Source organism: Macrobrachium nipponense, chromosome 41, assembly GCF_015104395.2.
Source record: "Macrobrachium nipponense isolate FS-2020 chromosome 41, ASM1510439v2, whole genome shotgun sequence".
Classification (NCBI taxonomy): Eukaryota; Metazoa; Arthropoda; class Malacostraca; order Decapoda; family Palaemonidae; genus Macrobrachium; species Macrobrachium nipponense.
The window spans coordinates 18,099,267-18,116,560 of NC_061102.1; the positions used below are offsets into that span (position 1 = coordinate 18,099,267).

General features: G+C 41.7%; 2 protein-coding genes across 3 annotated transcripts in view; one reads left to right on the forward strand and one right to left on the reverse strand.

Annotated features, from left to right (window-relative positions):
* The window catches only part of LOC135212554 (large ribosomal subunit protein mL64-like), a 146,909-nt gene that overhangs the window by 44,852 nt on the left and 84,763 nt on the right, over positions 1 to 17,294 (reverse strand). The gene's annotated exons all lie outside the window — the stretch shown is intronic.
* LOC135212551 (large ribosomal subunit protein mL64-like) overlaps positions 1 to 17,294 on the forward strand; it is a gene marked incomplete at its 5' end in the record, with an annotated part of 37,987 nt that overhangs the window by 9,507 nt on the left and 11,186 nt on the right.

Sequence of the window (17,294 nt, forward strand, 5' to 3'; positions counted from 1 at the left end):
GCATTTCTTTGTAGAATTAATGAGTTTGTATGTAGTGTTCCTACTCAGATACAAACCTCGTTTATGCATTTTATCACTTAGTATATGATGGTAAGTTTGTATTCAAATGTAATGCAACTAGGAGTATAGTTATTGAAATGAAGAAGGGGAACTACTCCAACAGTAGTCCCCCACCCCCAAGTATTGCTGCAAAATGTATGCACTATACATTTACTTGACTGTAAATATTTGGTTGTTCACAACCCCATATGTTTTCTTCAGGATTGCATTAAGGAATTTGATCCCCAAATTTTCAGGGTGCAGGGTTCATGGATTCAGTTATAGGTAGAATTTTTATCAACAATTACACAGAATATTTTTTTTGGGGGGTGGCACTTTGCGATGATTCATTAACCTGCTGTTGACTTACTTATGCGAGAAAATTAAAGAAAAATAAATGTAGTCAGCCACAAATGCAAGATGTTCATAGTATTAGTATACTTTACAATAAAAACAGTACTGTACTGTCTAAACAAATCATATTTAGTAAAGAATCTACAATACGTACTTATACACTTACAGACTGCATGTAACATTGTCCATAGTTAAGAAAATGTAAAGAAAGGCAGCTGCAGGTAATGTACATAGCATTGGAAATGCAGAGGAAACTAAAAATCTTACTACAAATATTTAAAATATTTAATTTACCAAAAGTAATGTTATACTTACTCAATTTCATTAATAGTTGTGTTGATAGGGAATGCCAGCATTGTCGTCTCAGGTCCCAACCTCACTCCCATGTTTGTTGCATTCAGTGATCAGTAATTTTTTGCAGTTCCTATATTGTTAGTGTGTTAAAGCTGTAAAATCGTAAATTCAATAATGTTTCTAAAATGTAAAGCTTTTTGTGCTGCTAAAAGTGCTTCCAAGGGACCAAAGAAGTGAAGAGCATGGAAAAAAAGATTGCATTATAGAGTTCCCATGTCCTGTGAACTGATATGCTAAGGTTGCCCACCATTATGGTATCATAAAGTGCATACAAACAAGTCAGTCCATGTAACCATTGATGTAGCTAAAGCAGCAGGTGCAAAATCCATTGCATCATGTACAAAAATTCTTCTCTTTCTGATGAGGAAACAGTTAATTTTCTGCAGGGACAGAATTGCTTAAAAAAGTTTTCCCTAGAGTTTTTTAATTGAGGAAATGCCATGTCCTTACAAGAATCCACAAGGCAGGTGGAAGGTGAAAGATCTAGCTCTGCACATCTCAGAACCAGTAAAGGTTGGTTTGAAAATTTCAGGAAGGGTTCAGATGCAAAATGTCAAGATTATAGGGAAACAGGTTATGCTGACAAAGAAGCAACTAAGTAGTTTCCAACGCCATCACAAAGTGTATTGAGCAAGATCATATAAATAGAGCAGGCATTTAGTGCCCAAGAAACTGCCCTGTTATGGAAATAATGCCATTTGCTAGAAAAAAATCAGATATCTGGCTTTTGGACAGGAGGAGAGAGATTGAAACTGCCCTTTTGTCCCAATACCATTGGGTATGCTATCAGGGCAGCCTCTTTATATAAAGTTGCTAACCTTTGAGCCCTGAGGGGAAATGTCAAATTCCTGCTGCCTCTAGGCCATGCACAAGCATTCCATGCAGGGGTTTGTTATAGTACAAACGTTAGAGCGACACCTACTACAAGTGACATGGGGGTTGGTCGCAGCCGAAGCCAAAAAAACGAGAACGCGGAAAACCTGGAGTTCTGGGGCACACACGTTGATGGAGCAGAAGAAGCCATAATAACTGCACACACACACTAAAACACAAGTGAAACGGGCAGTGAACCGGGTAAAGGCCAAGAGAAGTCAACCACAGCTCTCGTCCAGGCAGTTAAGAAAAGGCTGATGCGGTGGCGTGGGTGCGTGGTCCTTAACCACTCTTCACCCGATATACGTACGCGTTACCCACAAGATTCCTTGCTTTCATCTGCGATTTAACCGGATCCAGCTAGGCGCTAGAAATTATCCTATTGTTAAGACCTCAGGTTTGTAGCTATGAAAAATATAAATTGTCTTAAAAAAATGTTCATTTGTTCATGAAACTTACCTGACAGATATATATATAGCTGTATTCTCCGAAGTCCGACAGAATTTCAAAATTCGCGGCACACGCAGTGGGCGGCCAGGTGGTAGTACCCATTCCTGCCGCTGGGAGGCGGATATCAGGAACTATTCCCATTTTCTATTCATATTTTTTCTGTCGCCGGTCGGTAAACAACTGTTTACAGACCTCCGCCTAGGATTTTGAAACTTCATTAGCCGCTTAAGTATCCTAATTATTCTTTCAATTATTGACTTGGATTTGTGGCTAGGCATACGCTATCGTAAATTTTTTCATTGCATTTGATGTCTGAAGCTAGTTAGCCTAGTTTCAGACTTTGTTGTCTGCATGGGGTAGGGTGAGGCTACCGGAACTTTCGGTAGACACTCGCTTAGTATATATGACGTTTACATGTTTTCTTTGTATAAGTTCAATGTAATTAGTGTAATGTGTGACTTACGGAAGAAGTAGGATTCATGTACGCATTTTAGAGCGTGTTAGAATCAGGAGTTTTCCTCCACAGTAAACAGAAGTTAGAAATAATGAACCTTCTAACCTCCTGTAGATTTTATTTTGCCTAACCCTGTGGTATGGCTTACGGGCCTAGAAGAAGTGTCTGCTAGAGGATTACATCAAGTAATCTTAGACTAAGTGCTCGCTCTCCAATCAGTGTTGTGAAGTGTAGTGCCCCTTGTGTTGTGGAGGGGGCGTCAGATCGGCCCCATAATGCCTCTAGGCCTGGACCTCTGTCGGACTCCCAGGACTCAGGGAGAGGGCATGTCGAAAGCCGCAAGAGGGTTACGGGGGCTCCCCACCGATCTGGCGTCCCTTCGGCAGAACCTGTTGACGCTTTCCCAGGCTGCTAAAGAGATCGTGCACGTGCACGAAATCTTGAAGGATTGCTTCTCGTCCTCCGAGGCGTCCTCCCCGCGCAAGGGTTGGAGCTCTCGGAAGGACTCGCGCCCTCTAAGAAGAAGCTTTAGAGAAGAGGACGCTTCACGTCCTCTCTCTGCGTTAGGAGGGCAACGTCAGATCGGCCCCATAACGCCTCTAGGCCTAGACCTCTGTCGGACTCCCAGGAAACCAGGGAGGGGCAGGGATGTCAAAAGCCGAAGGAGGGTTACGGGGTTTTTCATGCTGATCTGGCTTCCTTTCGGCAGGTCCTGTTTTGTCGCTTCCCAGGCTGCCGAAGATCGAGCACGTGCACGAATCTTGAAGGATTGCTTCTCGTCCTCCGAGGCGTCCTCCCCACACAGGGGTTGGAGTTCTCGGAAGGACTTGCGCCCCCTAAAGAAGCTTTAGAGAACGAGGGACGGCTTCACCGTCCTCTCTCTCGTCACGAGAGGATGAAAGAGTAAAGAGACCACATTTACCCTTTTAGAAGAATGCACTGGCTCTTTTGCCTAAGGGACATATTAAGGAGGCTCATTCATCTTGCCAGAAGAGTGATTTGAGCCTCCTGCGAGTGAACGCTCGTTTATACATTAGTGATTTGAGCCTCCTGCGAGTGAACGCTCATGAAGTTAGAGCTGTTTCAACCTCGCTAGCATTCCAAAAGAATTTGGTAATCAAGGACATTCTAGATTCCACCTTTTGGAGGAGCAACTCAGTATTCGTCTCCTCTCCTCATGGCGCTCCGTATACGTTATGTAACGTTCGCTTTACTTCGAAAAAGCAAGCTGATAAGTTTGACGTCCGGCAAGCTGCTTTGCACAGTCAAACAACTTATGTCTCTGGTTCGGCATAAGAAGGGCAATTTAGACGTGAGGAAGCTTTTGGAGGTGCTCGACGTCCTATAAGTAGAGACGGATTCTCCAGGACGCTCGGCAAGCACCTTGCGAGGGTGTCTTTCGGACGCTCGGCGTTCCTTTGCTGAGTGCGTTTCTGGAGATGTTCTTTTGCATTACTAAGACGCAAGTTGTCGCACAGGCGGCCACTGTCTTTGTAAGAAGGTATGAAGGTCTTTAAGGCCCGTCTTGAAGACGAAAGCCATACGTCGTCCTTTAGTGTTCACACACTTCAGGAGCAGCATGCGGCTCTCCATGGAGACTCGCATGAGGACGTCCCTTGAAAATATTCAACGTCATACGCAAAACGCGGTTCGTCATAACATTGAGATGTTGGCAAGGTCGCTCGCCAGGACGCCTCTTGGCGGGCCTTGCATGCATCAGGGCGCTCAACGAGTTCCTCTCTGAAGCGTCGTTCAGAAGACTTGGTGTTCTCTGCTCAGACACGCTCGTAGCTAAGCAGGACGTTTTTTGAGGACGCTCAGCAGGACGCTTTTGAGGACGCTTTCCAGGACGCTTTTGAGGACGCTAAGCAGGACGCTTTTGAGGACGCTCGGCAGGACGCTTATGAGGACGCTTTTGTGGACATTCGCCAGGATGCTTCGGTGGAAGCTAGGCAGGACGCTTTGCGAGAGAAAAGACTTGTAGAAGGCGTCTTATTTGCTGTTCAGGACGTTTCTTAGGACGCTTGACGCTTTCTAAACGCTCGTCAAGAGGAGGTTTTTTCAGGACTCTCCACAGGACATTCCTTTACAGAAATTTTTAAAAAAGGATTCGGAGTTAGCGGAGAGACATACCCGAATTTTTTCTTCGATCCCTCTTTCCTCTTCTTCGATTTCTCTGAGAATCGGGAAGATTATATACTCGGATTCCTTGGTGACTTTCGGTCATGTTAAAGGGGTTTCCCCTATTAGCAAAGTGCTAATAGTTTTGTCAAGTAAGGACGTTTTCCCATTGTCAAGATACTAAACGTTTTGTCATTTAAGTGGGGGACCCCTCATAAATGGGGGTAGTTCTCATTGACATATATTTTAACGTTTTTATCGTTTAAGCGGATAAACTCATTAACAAATTTCGGAAGAGCTCTCATTCATTGTCAGAGGCTCATCCGGGGAGTAAGAAAAAGACTTGTAGACTAGATCCAGGAAGTCTTATGTCCAATATCATAAGAACATTGAACGGTCCTTTTCGATCCTCGGTTCTCTCTTGATGATCTCTATTCGAATATTACTCCCTTTTCTTGGCAAAGAGTCAAGGAGTTCTTTTAAAAAGTCTCATTCATTAGAACGTGGACAGTCGTTTTCCTTTCTTTCTCTCTTCCTCGTCGAGGAAAGATGTAGTAGAGAATTCGATGTTCAAATTACTACAATACTTACGTAGTTTATCTTTGCGTCATTTTGCTAACGCATGGGTCAAGTCATATACGCATATCGTATTTACCTCTGCAGATAGAAGCCGAAAGAACTGTTGTTCTAATGTATTTATTTGACACTCCCTTCAACCTTCCAAGAGTTTCGGAGTAAGAACAACTCTTCAGGTTAGACGAGAAGTATTCTAATTGAACTGCAACACCAACTCAGCTTCTGTATTTAGCGAATTTTGTTTCGTTTAAATATGCCTGCTTGAGAGTTTCCTTTTGCTCGATAATTTCATACCTATCCCTTCGTAAAAGGAGTAGCTGGCAACTCAGGCAGATAGTGCGAGACGATGAACAAGGCTGCTGTTACTGTGATGATGATCTACGCAGTACCGGCTAGCTAGGTGTCATGCGCGGTTGGTTACGTCTCTCTCCCTTGCGGGAATGGCTGAATAAACCGTCTCTCTGCCCTACAATCATGGATTTTAGCCTCGGGTTGAGGAAATTTCTAGTAATCATGAATGAACATGCCTTCCGTTTACTTAGAAAATTTCAACAAGATATATCTTATACTTGTTTGGTGCGGGTTTACCGCACGGTAACAGAATTCTGTACGAATCTACCGCGGCATAGCACTATAATGATGCTCTCCTGCTTATGCAAAGCGCAGCCTTATTTAGGGAAGGAAGCAGGCTGAGTGAGGGAATGGATGAGTTTGCTGGGGACCATTTCCCTCGCTGGAGAGCTTGTTTTCCCTTCCCTGAATAAACAGCAATTCAGACCTCTACAATTTTCCTCACGAAGAAATTGGAATAACATCAAAGACTTGTATAATTCTAATTTTCTCTCAACGGCTTGAGGATCACCTCGGTGATAGCGAGAGGGTGCCAGACATCCGAACAGAGGAAACAGATGTTCTGGCACATTGTCTGAAAGAATTGGAAGCCAAATTGGTCGGCTCTCCAGTTCCTCGAAGGGTGAGTTGGAGTCGAGTGGCCCAAATCATCTGATAATTTCTCAGCTCTCTCATAACTCAAGAAGAGAGAATTGGTTATGGGCTTGGGCACGGAACGTAACGATCCTCAAGAGGTTCGTTAAACTAGTGCACGTCCGTGCGGGTCTTCTCGATCGAAGGCAACAACTACTGACGTCTGAGTAATCCTCACTTAGAAGGATGTCGAAAGTGAGGAGAGACGAGGGCGTCCTTTCTCGTTAAGTTTTCGTCATATTGAAGACGAAGGAGCTTCCTCTTAAGTTGTTCCCTTATTCATGATCCTAGAGGATTAGCTTTAGTCGCCACATGTTGGCCTCTAAGAGGTTGGATTCACAGAGGTCAGGTAATTCAGAGAATTGTCCAAAGACCCTTCCCGAGAGAAACGGGTTGTAATCTAACATCGTCACTTAGTGAAGTATCTAATATCTCTCCTCTCTGAGTCTGAAGGCGTTCAGACTATCGAGAAGCGATAAGATCTTCAAGATTAATGGCATTCCTCTTGGCCAAGGCAACAGCAGGGCTGCCTCCTTTTCATTTTCAGTGTTCAATCGGTGAGGGGGCCGTTTCTGGAGATAGTGAAGGGAAATGACTGTTCCTCCACCTCGACCTCTGTGAATTTCTTTATGGTTCTATCTTTCCGTATGAAGTATGAGATAAGATAGAAGTCCTAACTATTGTAGAATATGCAAATATGTTTGTTGACGGCCTCTAGGCTCAGAGATTCGGTTCTGTCAAACAACAAAGCTTCACGATCTTTGAGGTCTGGGGAGATCTTGAAATTCTCTGGATCGCAGGTTTCCGGAATGGAACTTAGACGTTAGTCTGAGTTTCTTTTGATGCCAAAAAGCATTTCGAACCTATCCTTTCTGCGAACTTAATACACGTGACCAGAAAGGATAACATTCTAACCGCTCTAGCCACGGCAAAGAGGGTTAGTGAGGTTTTAGCCATCATCAGAGGTTTTAGCTTTAAAGGACATAATGCGGTCTGTCCTCTAAGCCTTCCGTTCTTGATAAGAACGAAAACCTGTCTAACCCTTGACCCGAAGGCTTGGAGACCAAGGGTATGGCACAAATTGTTGGGCAAGGGCATTAGAGAGTCCTGTGCCCTGTCGGGTCTCTCAAGTTTTATCTTGATAAAACTATGGAAAGTCGAGGTCAACGGACAATCTGCGGTGTTCCGTAAAAGACCAGACTGGTTCATGTCCAAGAACACCCTGGCATTATAGTCAAGGAGTTCTTTTAAGAAGTCTCATTCATTATGTTTGCATAAAGATTGAGATTTTTTCTTAATATGAATGCTCAAGAGGTGAGGGCGCGGCCTCGGAAGCATTTCAACAGGGCATGACACTCAGTAAACATGTGTGCCACGCTTTAGCGAAGCAACTCTGTGTTCGCTTCACACTCCCGACGGGATGTGAAGACGACATTTGAGATCTGTAAGTCGCTAGGACCATACATATCCGTAGATATATTATTGGGGGCAGCAAGCAACACGAATCCTATCCTATAGAAAAGGGATAGGTGTGCTTTTAACTTTGAAGGGTTGGTCGCTTGAGGCGCGTTCCTTTTCTTTAGCCTAGAAGTTATGGAACTAACTTTGATAGGTTAGGTCAGGTGGTGGTTTTTAGCTTCGTTGCCCTCAGAAGTATGGTCATATGGTCTAGTCACATTGTGGTCATGCCCCCGTTGACAGATCATCTAGAGCGCACCAGCATTACAGGTCTCTACCTCGCTGGCAACTCTAGTAACGCAGAAGCAGACTTTGGTGACAGTAATCACGAAGTCGGCTATGCTAACAGGTGAGGAACCAAGATGTATATCATCTACTTAATTTAGTTTCCCAAAAATCCTATTCTGTCTCTTCCCACCATCCGAAGGTGGGATTCAGCTATATATATATCTGTCAGGTAAGTTTCATGAACAAAATGTTATTGTTATAATACAATTAAGTTTGTTCATACTTACCTGGCAGATATATATAATTAAAGTGCCCACCCACCTCCCCTCAGGAGACAGTGGCACTGATAAAATATGAATAGAAAATGGGAATAGTTCCTGATATCCGCCTCCCAGCGGCGGGAATGGGTACTACCACCTGGCCGCCCACTGCGTGTGCCGCGAATTTTGAAATTCTGTCGGACTTCGGAGAATACAGCTATATATATATCTGCCAGGTAAGTATGAACAAACTTAATTGTATTATAACAATAACATTTTTTGGATGCATGAGGTGTGGACGACCAAACACTTCCATTAGACTTTTTTCTTGAAATCAAAAGATGCCTCCCAGTGAAGGGAACGTATTTTAAGCTCAACACTAGTGTTGAAGTTGTCTGCTTGTCAACCCAATATGTCTCTAATCCAAAGGCTAATTATATCCAGTATTCTAGGGACAGAATTGTTCAGTTTGCTGAGTTGAATGTCAGTCAGAGGTCTTTTTCTGTTGCAGCTCTAAGACAGTATTACATCAGAAACTATCATTAATATGACAATTTGTCCAAAATTGCATTTTTCCTAACTATACAAACCTGAGGTCCTTTTACAATAGGAAGGTAACTAGCGGCAGCTGGACAGTCGTAAGCTTCGAACAAGGGAGTTTGGTAGTTAACTGCTTGTCCGACAGTGCGCGCGCCACGCGACTGGGAGGTGAAGAATCACTTATGCTTTAGGCCCAGGCAAAAAATGCAGAGTGAGGGGTGGCATGAGGTGGGACTATATGTAAAAGGACCTCAGGTTTGTATAGTTAGGAAAAATGCAATTTTGGACAAATTGTCATTTGTTCCGGCATGGTATACAAACCTTTCGGTCCTTTTACAATAGGAAGACTCACTTCTTGGTGGGAGGAATCTGAGTCTTTTGTGAACAGACTGGTGTTCGCCCAACCTTGGATTGCTTCCCTGGTCTTAAGAGCTCGGGAGGGTATCCTAGCCTCTGTCCAATTGATCGGGGTGTGCACCGCAGGACCAATGGTCAGACCTCTGGATCCAAGTGATAAGAGAGAGGCAAGCTTATCTCTTAAAACTAACAAGCAAGAACTTGTTCCTGTTTGCAAGAGGCAACATAAAGTTATGAGTTTGTCTCTTGTTGGCTTCCACTTCGCCCCCCCCCCCCCCCCCCTTGTTGGGGGGTTTGGGGGAAGTGGTGGATATTCACCCTATCCCTAGTGAAAGGGAATAGGATGGGGGCTCGTCGAGTAGCTTACCTGCATCTCATCCTTTCCAGCAGGGTGACGACCGTGTCCCTCTGCCCACAGGTAGAAGAGAGAAAAAGATGGAAAGAGGAGCCAGTCACACTCTCATTCAGTCATCCATTCTACAGTCACACCAGGAATCGATGCTGTTCAGCCTGCTAGGGTCTGGGTTAGCTACACAACGTGTTGAGCCGCCACCACGGGTCCTAAGGAACAAGTGTCCAAGGAGCTGTGGGCTATATCCTGAAGGTAGAAGGAGGTGCATGTGGTCTGGTTGAACCAGACCCCTGACTTTGTGGGCTCTCGGACGAAGGGTATGGATGTCGTCGCTACCATCAGCTTCGTACGCCCTCCTGATCACCTCACGCAGCCAGAAAGAAAGAGTGTTCCGGTATATTTCTTTCTTGGTCATCGCGGTGCTAACGAAGAGGCGTCAACACTCAGACCTGAGGTGTCGAGTTCTCTTCAGATAGCGCCGTCGCGCCCTCACAGGACAAAGCAGTATCTCCTTTGCATCGAAGGCGGTGAAGTCCATTAGGGAGGGGATTGTAAAGGACTCGAACCGATCGGCAGGGACCAAAGGCTTTTGAGTCTTCGCTACGAAGTTCGGTACGAAATCGAGCGTCACAGATCCCCATCCCCTGGATGCTTGACTTTGCAGGAAAAGCCATGCAGTTCTCAACTCAAGAGGGAAAAAAGCGGAATAGTCGCTATGACCTATCCCTCTTCTCGACTTCGGTGATGTCCAATACCATACTGGTGGCTTATCCGTCTCCAGCGAAGTGTCTCGCATTCTCGTATCCATTGCAGCGAAGTCTGCCTTCTCTGTAGTGGATAGGACACCGACACTCCATGGTGGGTCGTGATGGTATGGGTACTGGGACAAGCTATTAGGACAAAGTAATGATTGATCTGGAACAACCGAACCAAGTACACAGCGTAGATCGTAACTGACTCGGGTGCTCTGACAGCTGCCGACTGACTGAGTTCGGAGTGTGAGGCAAGTTATCCAAGCATCTGAGCAAGTCACGTGACCTTCGCCTTTAAAGGGTTATGCTTAGAGACCATACAAATCGTCTATTTTTTTACCACTGATGCAAGACGGCGAGGTGATGATTCTCTTAAGGCATGTGCCCAACAGGCGAAAGTAAATTGCCTTCTAGAGACCGAGGTCCCTGATGGCAAGACATTCTCATAGTAGTTGAATCTCAGCTAAGGAGAAACAACACTGTGTGCCGTTGAAGATGAAGGTGGAGGGTGAATGTAACCTATGTCTTCACAGCCGAATCGAGAGGATTCTCAAGATTCTGAACCTGTGTTTACAAAGGACTGAAAACTCTAAACCGCTATTTCATTGCTGTCCGGTGAGGAGTCGTGGTTGCAATGAAAGCGGGGCGTTTTTCAGTAGAAAACACAGGGAAGTACTGCCTGGAGAAACTGCTTCTCATGGCTGATCATTTGGAAGTAGAGTTGGCAGGGCAGGAGGCGATGTCTTCCGTATACATCTGTAATTCGGGGTGAACAATGAACAATTGCACACCTACGAATACGAGATATTTTAGAAGACAAACTCAGATGTCTGAAGAAATCATTCCGCATTATCGCAGGGGTGTGATGCAGTGGGAGACTAGGCTACAGACTTCTGTTACTGTGCGGTAAACAGAAAGATGAAAGAGTCCAAGAGATATCTCTTGAAAATTCTTGCAATGCTCCAAGGCGATGCAGTAGATGATCATTCATGTATGCGAGAATCCCCGTCAATCAGAGACCTAAGTCTGTGATTGTCGGGCAGAGATACGGTTCGGCAGTCAATCATTGTAGGGGAGAGAGACATAAACCGGCCATGCATCTCGGAGAGCCAGCTGGTACTGGGCTGCCGTCGGCAGTCCAATACACAGTTAGCTCTTGCTCACTCGTCTTCCTGAGTTGCCAGGTAATCCATTCCATGAAGGAATGCGTTCGGCTAGAATCATCGAGCGTAAAAAAATATGCTCGAGCAATTATATTTCAACGAAACGGATTTCGGTAAATACAAAAGCTGAGGTGGTGTTGTCGTGACAATACCATAAGTTTCTTAAAATTGAAACTGGTAACTCCTGGGAGGTTGCAGGCAGTCCCGAGTTGCAGTTCAATTAGGATACTATTCGTCTCGGTCACAATCCGTAGAATTAACTATGGTATGCGCCTACACCCCGGGCAATTCAACTGATTAACAGAATCATGTCGCGAGGGTAATATACGTAGTATATTTGTAGGTTCCTGTACAACGACCTCCATCCTAAATTCTTTTTCTTTCGAGGAATGAGAATAAGGATTGGAAGCCAACACCCTTCGTTCTCTAATCAAGAGAGTGAAGGAGAAGTCTTCCCCAAAGGAAAGCTTCAATGGTGATAACAGAATACCAAAGACGATAGTTCAAGCCAAACTGGATGTTCCCGTCCGTTCTTCTCTATCCCAGAGTTGGTTGCTACTGTAGATATTCTTCCTTCAGCAGCAGTGCTTCTTCCAAACGCTAGAAATTCCAGGAATTCGAGCATTCGGCGAGATTCCCAATTATCGTAGTAACAATTACAGTGGACCCCACGTATTCGCGTTCTCCAGATTCGCGGACTCACACATTCGCGGATTTCTCTGGGGAACGTTTCCCCGCATTATTCGCGGAAAATTTGTGCATTAGTGGTATTTTTCTATGATAAATATCCACAAATTCCTGGTTTTTTTTATGAATTTCATCATAAAATGCACTTTTTGTGGTAAAACTATTAAAAAAACCAAGTATGAACATTTTTAGTGGGTTTTTCTTGAGTTTTAACTAACAAAATAGGCTGTTTTTAGCATTTTTATAGGGGTTCCAAACATTCGCGGGTTCTAACTATTCACGGGGGGGTCTGGTACGCATCCCCCGCGAATACGGGGGGACCACTGTATCGGGGATTCTGATCTAGCCCACTTTGGACCATGGTTTCGCCCAAGTGTCTGCAGATCGTAAAAAAACTTGAACACTCTGAGAGTGCTAGAAATTCCGCAGAATTCTAAGCGTTCAGCGAAACTCGCACCGAATTCGTCAGACGATCATTGGTTGGTGGTCCTCCCGATTCCCGTAGAAATCGAGGATGGGACAGGATCCTTTCCTCAATGACGGGGACTTAGGTACGTCAGGTAGGACCCGAAGGTCCCCCCCAGGAACGCAGTCCCCAACGTGGAATCCTACAGAGAACTCTGCAGGATCCCTCCCCTTTCCTTCGTAGCCGTAAGGAGACCTTACCTTACAGACCTTACATCTTGTTCGGGTTGCCCCAGGTCCCTCAGTGTGAGGCACCTTAACTAAGTCTACCAGAGAGTTGCTAGTACATCTTCCGGTATATTTTGCATCTTCCAATCTTGGATGGTCTGGGATGCAGTTTAGATATTTGTCGAGCTTATTCTTAAACACATCTACGCTCACTCCTGATATATTCCTCAGATGAGCTGGCAACGCATTGAATAGACGCTGCATTATCGATGCTGGTGCGTAGTGGATTAATGTCCTGTGTGCTTTCCTTATTTTTCCTGGGTATATTTTTGTTTTGGGCACTATTAATCTACCTCTTGCTGCTCTTTCTGATATTTTTTGTTCCATGATATTTTCTGCTATTCCTTCTATCTGTTTTCCATGCCTGAATTATCATGTAGCGTTCTCTTCTCCTTTCCAGACTATATAATTTTAAGAATTGTAGTCTTTCCCAGTAGTCTAGGTCCTTAACTTCTTCTATTCTAGCTGTAAAGGACCTTTGTACACTCTCTATTTGTGCAATATCCTTTTGATAGTGTGGGTACCATATCATATTGCAATATTCAAGTGGGACTACGAACATATGTTTATAAAGCATAATCATGTGTTCAGCTTTTCTTGTTTTGAAGTGCCGTAACAACATTCCCATTTTTGCTTTACATTTTGCCAACAGAGTTGCTATTTGATCATTGCATAACATGTTCTATTCATCATCACACCAGGTCTTTAACTGCTTCCTTATTTGTGATGGTCTCATTATTAGGTCCCTTATATGCAATATAGCTTCTTTCTCTGTCTCCATAATTTTTATTGGATTTCAAATTTATCAGAGTTAAATACCATCCTATTTTACCTCTGCCCAATGCATATACTTTGTTAAGGTCTCTTTGTAGAGCGTTCCTATCTTCATCACAAGTAATTTCTCTACTTATTCTTGTGTCATCTGCGAAAACTACTCACTACCGAATCCTTAACATTATTGTCTATGTCTTCAATCATAATAACAAACAGTATTGCAGCTAACACCGTACCTTGCGGCACACCCCGGATATTACCTTGGCTTTCATCCGATTTCTCGTCGTTTGCATAACTATCTGTTTTCTGTTGTGTAAAAAATTCTTTTAACCATCTTCCTACTTTATCCACGATATTGTGTTTCTAATTTTCTTCGCTAATATATTATGGTCTACTTTATCAAAAGCTTTTGCAAAAGTCTAAATCCAAACACATCTGTTTCATTTCCGCTTTTCATATTTTTGAATATGTTTTCCACGGTGGACTAACAGTTGGGTTTGTGTACTTTTTTGGTTTACCGGGTACGAAACCATGTTGTCCTTTATTAAACAAATTATTTTTTTGTTAATTAAATGTTTCATAATATTTTTCTTCATTACCCTTTCATACACTTTCATTATATGTGAGTTAGACTCACAGGCCTATAATTACTTGCCTCTAGTCTTGATCCACTTTTGAAAGTAGGGGTAATATACGCTAATTTGTGCTCATCATATATCTTGCCTGTATCTACACTTTGTCTTAATAATATTGCAAGTGGCTTTGCGATAGAATGAACTACTTTCTTTAACAAAATAGCAGGAATTGCCATCAGGCCCTGCAGCAGCTCCATTTTTAATTTCAATTAATAGCCTGCACAATATCAGCTTCATTAATATCTATGTCAGCTAAATATTGCACCCTTATTTTCATCCCTACTCTCTATTCCATACTTTCCTTTTTTTAATATCATTATCTTCATTATCTATTCTAGGGGTGATTCTCTCTTATATCGTTCTGCAGTATGTTGCAAATTTCCTTTTTTTCATTCGTTAATCTCCCTTCAATTCTCAGAGGGCCTATTTCTATTCTTCTTTTATTCATCTTCTTCGCATATGAGTATAATAGTTTGGGGTTTTGCTTGATATTAATAGGGTTTTTTCTTCCAAGTCCCGTTTTTCATTTTCTTTTGATTGTATAATCTTTTTTTTCTTTTTTCTGCTTTTTTTATCTTACTTTTTTATTTTTTCTTTTTGTTCTATAACTTTCCATGCATTTTTTTTTCTTTTGCAAGACCTTTTTTCCACTTTCTGATTTTCTGGAACAAGATTCTTCTGTCTCTTGGTATGCATGAATGATGTTTACTTTTCTTCTTCGGTATATATTTTTCCACTATTATCTCCAATATTTTATATAATATCTCCGTATTTACCCTTATGTCATCACTTACGAAAATGTTATCCAATCTTTGTTTAATTCTTCATTAAATTTTCTGACCATTTTATATTTTTTACTGTAGAAGTTGTATTTTCCATATCCTTCCCCATTTTTCATTTCTTCTGCTTATCTATTTCACTTGCTTTGGAATGAACTGTTAATTCTATGACATTATGGTCTGAAATAATCTGCATTATAAAACTATTATTTCTTTAACATAATTCATCTCGTTCACAAATACTAGGTCTAAAGTATTTTCCTTTCTTGTTGGCAGGTGATTTATTTGTTGAATGTTGTATTTCTAGTAGATATCTAATAGCTTTTCAAATTGCCTCTTATCTTCTGCACTACTATTACTCCTCTTTTTTATGTATAAGTACAACCACAATCTCCTATTCGTTTCTTTCCATTCTACGAAAGGAAAGTTGAAGTCACCAGATAGGAGAATAGTCCAGTCCTTGTGATTTCTACATATATCATCCAATTTTTCAATTATTAAGTCAAACTCTTTAGTATTAGGAGGTCTATATATTACTATGTTCATCAATTTTTCAGATTCAAATTCTACCGCTATTAGTTCACATTCTGAGTTACTATATTTCTCATATATTTTTCCTTGTTTTTTGTCTTTCCCATATATTGCGGTTCCCCCTTGATTCCTATTTTTTCTATCTGATCTATAGTTTGGAACCCTTTTATTTGATCATCATTCCCAGTCTCTTGGGAATACCAGGTTTCACTTATATTCATTATATCTATTTTCTTTTCATTTTGGGTTAGTTCTTCTAAGTACTCTATTTTTCTTTTTGAGTTACTCGTAACTAAACCCTGCGCATTCATCACTATGATGGTTTGCGTGTTTTCTCCTTCATTTAATACTGATAGTAATAAGGATTTTCCCATGTCTCTTTCTGTTTCTGGTATGTTGTTCTTTTTTTCATTTCCAGAAATTCTGACATTAAAAAATCCAACTTTTCCATAAAATATTTGATCTTCCTTCATCATAATTATTCATTTTGTGTCTGAATCTGCAATTTTCTCCGTTTCTGCAATATCCTCTTGCAATAATAAATACAGTTATTATCTCTTGAGTAGAATTTCGGAGCTGATGCTTTGAAATTCTTTGCTGACACCTCTGCATATCTCATTGGTGGTTTGCTTTTCTCTTTACCTGATATTCTTGATTTCTCTCTTTATTTGTTTCTTTCTTATTTTGGATTTTATTACTTGGTTGGTTATTTATTTGATTATGATTCATGGCTACAGGGTGCATATATTTGCATTTTTTGTCGAACTTACATCCTTTTCCTTCTTTTAGGTTTTTACATATTTTTGGATGCAGATCTCTGCAATCATCCCCATATCCATCTAAGTATGCACATTTACCATATATTTCATAGTTTTGACATATCTTAGGATGTTTGTAGTAACATCTTTCTCCAAATCTGCAATTCCCTCTTTTCAAAAGGTTGCAGATTTTGTCTTTCTTGTCATATTTTTTCCTCTTTCCCGTCATTGTATAGATCTGGGTAGAGCCTCTTCGGGATTTGCTTTTCTGTTGTCATATCGTAATTGATTTCTTCGTAGGTATGCTGCTTTAGCCTGCTATGTGTATCAATGAGTATCTCTGCATCCATACTTTTATCTTGTTCTTTGTTTTCCTTATTTTTTTCTGTCATTTCATTTTGTTTACTTCTCTTCCGTTTTCCTCTTCTCTTTTTCTTCTTCTTCTTCCTCTTCCTCTTCTTCTTCATCCTCAACTATTTGTACATTCAATCTTGATTTAATAACATTGTCTATCCATGATAGACATGTTGAACAAAAAAATTCTTGTATCTTTTCTCAAATCTTGTATTACCTCAGCAACACTGGTGGATGGGTCGGAATGTTGCATGCAGCACATTTTCTGATTAGGTTTTGTGGATTGACTATGCTATACCAAACCTTACACAGTTTGCATGCTTTTGGCATTCTTTTTCCTAATGCATCAATTAGTATATTCACAAGATTCACCTTATCATTTTCTTTGTCGGAATATGTTGGTTTATGTATATTTTCTTTACTGAGTCTCTTGACCACTTGGATTTTTATTTGGAAACTTCTTCAATTATTTTCAAGATGTTTTCATTAGATTTGTTCCAGTTTGAAGGATTATATCCTTCTAATATATATGAATGCTTTTTTGGTATCTTTTTGGTTAGGACTGTTGCTGATTTCATAGATGAGAAATGCCAGTTCCCTTCCTGCTACCTCATGTATGCGAATCTGCTAGACACGCCAAATTACGCACCTTTTCCCGCAGTTGGAACTTACTGCCATCTTGTTCGACTTATAGTATTACACTTGATAAACTAACTTAGAAGACGCTTTATCCATCCACTATTTTCACACTAATCTTTATCACCGATA